This window comes from Anopheles cruzii, chromosome 2, assembly GCF_943734635.1.
Source record: "Anopheles cruzii chromosome 2, idAnoCruzAS_RS32_06, whole genome shotgun sequence".
In the NCBI taxonomy this organism is placed as follows: domain Eukaryota; kingdom Metazoa; phylum Arthropoda; class Insecta; order Diptera; family Culicidae; genus Anopheles; species Anopheles cruzii.
Genome location: NC_069144.1, coordinates 52,348,328 through 52,356,844, shown reverse-complemented (window position 1 = coordinate 52,356,844; position 8,517 = coordinate 52,348,328).

Genomic DNA, 8,517 nt, shown 5'->3' with positions numbered 1-8,517 from the left:
GGGTAAGGAGTCTTGACGTTGATAAGTGCACTTTCGTAAGGGCGTTGTAAATGACTAGCACGCCATATGGTGCAATATTGCTGAAGGCCTTCGTGAAGGTTTGCCAGCAACAAAAGCCATGACAGGTACCGCTCCAGTTCGTACTGGTCGTCAACTTTCGATGCGAACCAATCACGGCTTTGGAAAACTTTTGTTACTATTTCATCGAACAGAGCCCTTAAGGGCGCATTCAACTAAAAGAAGTAAATCGATCAGATTTGCGTTGAGGCCTACTCGAACCCGGGTACAGTTACGTTTTATCGGAAAATGCGTCCCGCCCAAAGAGGTTGGAAAGCTAGGCTCTAAATCACCCACCCGGAATCGAGTTTAAAGTTTGCCTGGCCGAACACGAAAGGTTTCTAAAACCGGCACAAACCAAAGTGTTCGTCAAGCCTTTGCCAACCCTGTCATCGTTTCAATGGCCCTCCAAGGACACCGGTGTGCAGTCCCCCAACGTCACACAACGATGACCAGTAACAGTGGCTGGGAGAGTTTTCCGTTATTTTCATGTGCAAAACTGCGTATAGAAAACTGAGAACACCTTCCGTAGCATAACTAATCCTTGCTTCACGTGAAGCGTTTTTCAAGCAAACGGCCCCTAATGAGCGTTCGAAGATAGTTCTAAAGACCGAGATCCTTAAACCGAGGAAACACTAGAACCCTAGATCGCTTTAATAGGTATCACAGGACGCTCCAGTGAACGATGGGCCCTGAAGGTCCGCCAATCAGTGTGCAGCGCCTCGCACGGGACCGGCTCCTGGTACCAGCAGAAAAACGATATCCATTCTCGTTCGCCTCTGACAGGATTAATTTTTCATCGTTCGCCCATCGTTCGTTGCCGAGCACTCGGCGGGTCGTCGGAGGAAAGCTAGAAGGCGAACCGTCTGATGAATGTTGTTTGAACGTCCCTCCAGTTGCTTTCACGCATGCCTCGGCAACGGCCGGGGCCAACCCTTCAGCGAGGCACACACACACACAGCCAAACCCAGGCGGAGTCCAGGAACAAGGAAACACGTGTCGTTCGGGAGTAATGTTTTAACCAGCTTTGTGTGTTCTGGTCCGGTAACATTCGGAGTGATGCGAACGATTTAAAGCGCATGCTGACCCTGTTTGTGACCCGTGTTTTTTGGAGACCGCTTGCCAACCGTTTGTTTAACTCATTCGCATTCAACGTCGACGTTTACGGTTAGTAACAATTGAAACGAAAAAAATAATTAAAGCAGCTTTACTCAACTAATTTTGTTTCATTCATTTCATGTCAGCTTAATGCGAAGTGGCGCAACGGTGCCGATGCTCGCTCGCTGTTAAGCCATCATTTTAGGGCTGACACCATTTCACCAAGTAAAACAGTGTCCACTATTGATCCGACTTTCCCAATCGACCCACACTGTATCGAAGGTGTTACGAAAGCGGCGGCGGCGGTCGTTACGAGCTCCTCGAGAACGCCTATTATTTGTGGCACCATTCGCAGGTCCCTGGGCAGAGTGCCGGGGTCCCATTGGGCAACACTGGCGCTGGTCTGGAGCGGGAAAACTTACTCGGTAGGGAAAAGTTATTCGTTGGCGAGAGGCATTAATGACGGAAAATCGATAAGCTCGCTTCTTGTTTTTCCACCACTGCCGTGTTCTTTTTTTCCCCGTCGCCGGTGGCCAGTTTTTCACTGGAAAGGGGATAAGAATCGACAGAAAATTACTCCGGGGGTGGGTGGCAGTACCGTTCGCTGACCTTTCCGTTTCCCTTGCCGGGCATGCCGGGTGCTGTGAATGATATTCTCGAGCACACGGACACAACTAGAGGACACTTGGGGACACGTCTGAATACTTCACAGGACCGGCCGGTTTTTTTACGGCGAAGGATTGTTTTAAGAGTAACACTAGCTGTGGTTGAAAGCAAGCTATGTTTATGAAAAGCCGTTTAGCACCCAATTTGAAGCAGGAACGATTATATACTTATTTCCCCACAGTTCAATTAATAATTTGTGGATAAAAATCCCTTTTTTGACCGAGCAGCTCCCTAATGTTGCTCCACTCTAGTTGAATTATCGCACTAGGCCGCTCTGCCCCTGTATGGCTAATACGCCCCACGATCAGCGCGGTTGCGCGTCAAAGTTTCAGCCATAAATCTTCCGCAGCACAAGAAGATTGGGAAAAAATGTAAATGTGGCAAAATTACGCGAATCTTCTCGTTCGTGCTCGGCGACAAGCAACAAGCCAGTGCGCGAGCACAGGACACAGGATTTGCGGTCCTTCCGATAAGCTATCAGACTTCGTTTCGTCTGTCGCTCTGCCACTTAACGAGCCATCGCGCGGCCGACAACACATTTGCAACGTGTTTAATGTGGCCCGTGGCTGTGGCAAAAAATGCATAAATAGTAGCGCAATGAATGTTGGCGGGCAAAGCAGCCAATGGGAAGCGACAGCGACAAACTAATGCCTACGATAAGCGACGTCGACGGAACCGACGGAAATCGAAAGCACCCGAGCCCCGAAGTCCGAAGATAAATAGTGCTGATGCGTCCGATTCACCCTGTAACGGTTCTGTAATCCTCGACAAATGCAAACATCGGAAAGCAATCTGTCTCCCAGCACGGTTCGGAGCTTTGCTTCTCGTAACGGGGACTGATTTCGGTGCAAAAGGAAAACTATGCCATCTCCCGAGGCAGCGTGGTATTTGCGGAAAAAAACGTAACCCAGTCAGTGCTGGGTCACTGCTGATGATGATGATGGCGAGGGCCGAAAATGCTAGTGATTGACCGATAAGTTTCGATGCTGTACCAGCGTTGTTTCGACATCAATCGGATAAAGCGAACAAATTTGGAAGAGGTTCGAACCAACCATGGCTAATGTTGTGAGACACTGGCGCCTTTTTTGGGGTCCTTTTTGTCAGTGGCATCTATAGCATCTGTGTTGAAGATGTCAATGTTGCTTGAGGTTTCTTTTATGAAGGGTGTTCTGTTTGCTTAATCCTCTTGTCAAGCTCACAAATCCTTTCGTTGAGACCTTAATCCTCTTGATTCGGACGACCACTTTCTCGAACCACCATACCGAAAAACCCTGTAAACACCACACAATCGGCACCATCCGCCCGAAAACTGCAACACGTGTTACGGGCAAAGGATTGTTTCATTTTCTCTATTAAATCGGAAGCATTTAGCATACCGACAACGACGACGGGTTCCCGGAGGTTAAATTGAACACCCCTTAATGCGACTCACCAGTTGCCCACCCGTGGCCAACTCGTAATTCAATATGCACACAGCAATATCACGTTTTATTTGAATAAAAATGCTTCACGCGGCGAGGAAAATGCAAACACACTTGCCACACTTGTGTGTGTGTGTGTGTATGGGTGTTGTTTCGCGTGTGGCCCCGCGCGTTCGTCACAATTCACAAATCGTCCGTACGTGTCAATCGTGAGCCGTGCCGAGAAACAATTTTCACTTCGCAATTGATTGTACATTTGCGCTAACTGGCGCCGGCGCCGGTGCCTGTTTCCGTGCCACACACACATCAATCCCTAGCCCGGGTCCACCCGGGTGCCCTGGGTTCGTGCAATGGCTACCCCTTCAAGAAGGAAAATCACGCGCGAAATAATATTTCGTTGCATGTCCTTTTGCATCATCATTAGGTGGGAAAAGGGTTTCGCCGACGGTTTCGGAGAACCTCTTTTCACACAGCCCGGGACTAGGTAATTGAAATGTTCACCAAATCGCTCACGAATTAGATGCCTGTCATAATGGGACGCCGCGGTAGGGCCACCCGGGGCACCCCCCACCCTCAGGAATACCCACTTGATGATTATTGTTATTTTGTTTCAGTTTTTCGAAGTGCATATCCGGGCCTAAAGGACAGCCCAAAGAACAAAAAAGAAACCCGCCCGGTGGAGTTTCAAGTTTCAACTGGTTGCCCCCAGGAAGGACCCAGCAATTCGGGGGGTCGGTTCATATTCGAACTAAATGCCCGACGCCCGGTGCAACCCGAATCGCGTGACAGTGTAATTGCTCTAATGAACTTCGGTTCGTTTCGTGACCGACCACCGTTGTCGGTTGTGAAGTGGATTTAAAGCTCTTATGCTGCTTCTTGTACTTCGAGGCGGAAAGTACTCGGAGCAAAGCCAGTCCGTGTCCGTGGCTGACGCAATGGCCCCGAACCGGGCACGTACATCAACCGGTCCGACCGACGCGATCGAGTCGGGCAATTAGATTGCACTGCAATATTGACACGCGCCCCGATAATGGATTGAATATCGCGCTGTAATAGGGAATTACGGGATCGTTCGTCAAACATAATTGTGCCGTATCTTATCGCCCGTGGCAGGGCCGTGCCGTTATCGAAGGTTGTTCGATTACTTCCCGCGGTTTGCTTTGTTAATTGAATGTCGTACTTTCCCCATTTCCCCGGACCCTCAGGTGGACCTAATCGAAGTAAATAACCGATCCAGATACAAAACCTGACTCTATTTTAGTCTATTTAGCGGTTTCCATCAACACAGCTTCCCCCAGCGAAGTGAACTAAATGTGGAACAAATATGCCAAACGATTTATTAGTGCCACAATGATGCTCAACAACATACTGTCGTGTTCTCAAACGTCAACAGTGGCGAGCCATGGCGGCACCTTCATCGGTAATTGAGCGACACCACTTGGCCGGTGCGCAAGTGGCGACAAATTAAATGCTATTGACACAAACTTTTCTCAGCAGCAAGGGGGGAAAGAGGGGAAAAAACTGACCAACCCTCAGCGATGAAGCCATGGTACCAGGGCTTAGCACACCAAGGTGCCAAGAGTGGGTAATTTAAGAACTGCCGCTGTCAATGTCAGGTTCAAGAACCCTTCGGAAATCGAACTCGAAGTATCGCGTTCGTCCCCAAAACGACGGCAAAGGGCACGGCCAAAGAAAAAAGCCGAGAAGCAGCTGCTCCGCGCTCGGAAGCATCGCCAAAGGAAGGAAACTAATTTTACCCACCGTCGAATCGGCCGATTAAGTCGAAGCTGACGTGCTGACGGAACGATTTTGAACGATCGTCGTCGTCGCCGCCGGACGGTTTGATTAGCAGTCGGCCGGGGCACGCAAAGCCACTCGACGTCTCGACACCGCGGAAGTTCACGGCTTTCGGTGACGTTCGTTCGGTCGCATCTCGGGAATGCCCGCATCCGGAGCTCGCGGCGGTACCACGTGCACCGCACCGCAAGCCAAACGTTGGCCCCCAAATAACGCCACAACCGCAACGCGCTCCCAATAAATTGTTTGTTTATCTATTTCGATCTCATGACTAAAGACGCTAGAGACAGCCGACCGCGGCCCGGCCCGCGCCCGGGTCGGTCCGTCGGTTTGATCCACGCCGCGTTGCCGCGATGGCAGGATGCTGGATTACACGCTCGGAGTTTGCCGGTTGCCCCCCGGGGGAGGGCTTGGGATGGTAATCTCGTCCTTTTTGCAAAGACCAGGGCCGAAGGATTTATCGCTGGGCCATTGTTGGCGGCCCATGCGGATGAGGGCCGGCCGGCAGGCGACACTTGCGAAGCGGAAATGGGCAACCGTTGCGGCTGTTGCGGGTGTTTAGTAGGAGGACACGAAAAAGACCATTTGTTTACTTTTGAAGATTTAGTTTTAATGATGCGAAACGTAACCGAATCCACACGGCCAGCCGCCGTGCAGAGAGAGAAAGACAGCGAGAGAGATAATGCGAGGGCTTGGGAGAGCTCCGCGCTTTTATATCCTTTGAATTATAATGTTTAATTAAAGGCTGCCACCGTGATGAATGGAGGGAAATGAGTTTCGGTTTTATGCTGCGGACCCACCCGACCATGCGCTCCAATGAGCCACATATGTGATCCGGAAAAAGTTTTCCTCGTTTATTTTTTGCAAACAGAATAAGGAGAAGAAATTTAATTAATCCGAGGTTCGAATTGTAACATCTCGTTTCGAAAAAAAAAATAACCAAGAAAAATGACTTTGCATTAGTTTTACTCAGGGACCTCAGGGAAGGATACTTCTGGGGCCAAAAAATATCGGGAATCTCTTTCCTACCCTTTAAGGAGTAGCCTTCAACACTTTTTTCGTTTTGGCTTCAATCTTACCTATTGACTGTAAAAGGTGTCCACGGAGCGGCCTCTTGAGTTTAGCGAACCAGTTGTAACATGGCGCAAAGTCAGGTGACTGCGGAACGATATGGGTCGAGTTCGTGACGAAATGATCACGAATTACGAGTTCAACCAATTATTGTCTCTCCACAACTTCGGTCTGTTTTGACGCACAGAATTACGCAAACAACGCCTAACACTCAAATAGTATTCTTTGTTGACAGTCTGGCCGCTCGGCCGGACCAAACCACGCCAATGTAAGACAACTGGTTCCCATTTGTTTCCGGCGTGGTCACATTAGTACACTCCCATGTGTCACCAAGGCACGAAGGTGCCCAACAGTCTCGATCGCCAAAAAACCAACCATTCTAACGGTCATGACTTCACAGTTGGCTGCCCGGCGATGACGGGAATGTACAAATATTTGCCACCATATTGCCTTGCGGAATGAAGCACTTCGCGACGCGGCATTAGGATGGTCGAGTGGAAACCGGCCGGATTTATTTATAAAATCTCACTTCACATCCGCATCAATCATATCTGGCCGGCAGGCCGATATTGGGTACAGCTCAGCAACAATCTGTTCGCCATGGCCGCAGGAACCGGCACCGGAGAAGCAAATATTATTCGCCAACCCCAAAAAAATCGAAATTTAGTGCGGAGCGTGAAACAGCTGCCGTGCTACCGGCCGATGAAACGGCAAACAGTGATCACGAAAAAAAAGAAGCAAAACACAGCATCACCCTGTGACATCACCGCTCAAGTGTCATAGGAGGACCGATCGACGATTGCCGCCACCGAGTGACCGACCGAGCGAAACTATTTATTGCTCCTTCGAGCGAACGAACATTCATTGCCATCGTAGGACCATCTTCTCGCCTTGCAACGCCGGCAGCCGGCGATCTTGCGGACGATATATGACCGCATAGGTCGACGGGCGCCGCACGATGCCCTTGACACACAGCATTTCGATCTCGGAGCGGTCGTGAGCGAGCGATTTCACCTTTCACGGACGGCGCACCGGGTCTCCATGGCCACCGCGTTGTTTGCTATTTACGAAACTTTATGACAATATTCATAAACCCGCCCCAAGCCGAGTCGAGTTGTTTTGCGCATCGGCGTGCGGCCGTTCGGCCGAACATCCAACCGTTCACCGGCTTGCCCCCGAGCGGCGCGTGGAAATGTAATATTATTACCCGCCCCGAACCCGGCCCAGAGTGCGTAGTGTTTATAAGTTAGGAATGCGCTAAACGGCGATGCGCAAGCTGGACGGCGTTCTTTTCGGGCTCTGCCCGCCCGAAGGCTTTGATGTGACGCATGATTGAGCGCAAATGCAATGGCAATAAATATGCTTCGGCTGCACGGTGCACGGGGCCGTTTGCGGTGACTTTCATTGTTTGACCCCGTTCGGGACAACATTTCAATAATCAAATGTTTATTTGCCCCACGCCTTTCAAACACATCAATGGAGGCGCCTGGTGTCTCGTAAAATAAATGTGACTTAAGGCAAATATACAGCAAGTCAATCGAATGGTTTGGTTCGAAGATAGTACCTGTAGTATATGAAGCAAGTAATTTAAAACCATAGCTTTCGATGCGACTCAGATCGAAGCATAACCTTGCAATTGATACGCGGCTGGACTGGACTTGGAACCGAATGTGTAGTAAATTTCTGAAACTCTCCCCGGCTACTACCCGGAGCGGTGCGTGACTAACGAGACGACGACGACATTGACTAAAAATACGCTTCGTTTCACGGCGGCCAACTAAATCCAGTTAATCGTCCACGGTCGGTAAAACTCGTGGCCTGCCATCTGCTACTTGAGAACGGGTTTTCGATAATTGATTGCCTACATACGCGACGACCCCTGACGACGGGGTTCGTGTTCCCCGTTTCTTGCCTTGCCCCTTGCCTGTGCCAATTAGACGGGCGGCCGTCATTTTACACGAATCCCTTAATTCACCGGCAACACTTGTCGCGTGTCGCGTCGTTTGACAGAAAATTGGCCACAGGCCGAAAACTGGGCGCCTCGCAAGTGCGCCAACGTTAAGCACGTTAATCAGCAGCCAGCACACTTTTTTCTACGTACGTTCATCCCCGGGGTTTTAACACCATAAAGTACGGGCACGTTCGATGGCGATGATTTTATGCTATTTCACCGTACGGGTGTGCGCGCGCGCCAGAAACGGAAGTCAATTATGATCGCAAATTTGATCGAAGCCGTCAGGAACGGCCTGCCAACGGCCTGCCATTAACACGTGCTTTTGCGACGGGCAGGCATTTTATTTTATCTTCGTTTCACAGCATTTATGAGTGATCCCGCGCCCGGCGGTGGGTTCGCATTTATGATTATTCCGTATCCATTCAGCGCTCTCGGCCGGCCCGAAACTCTCGC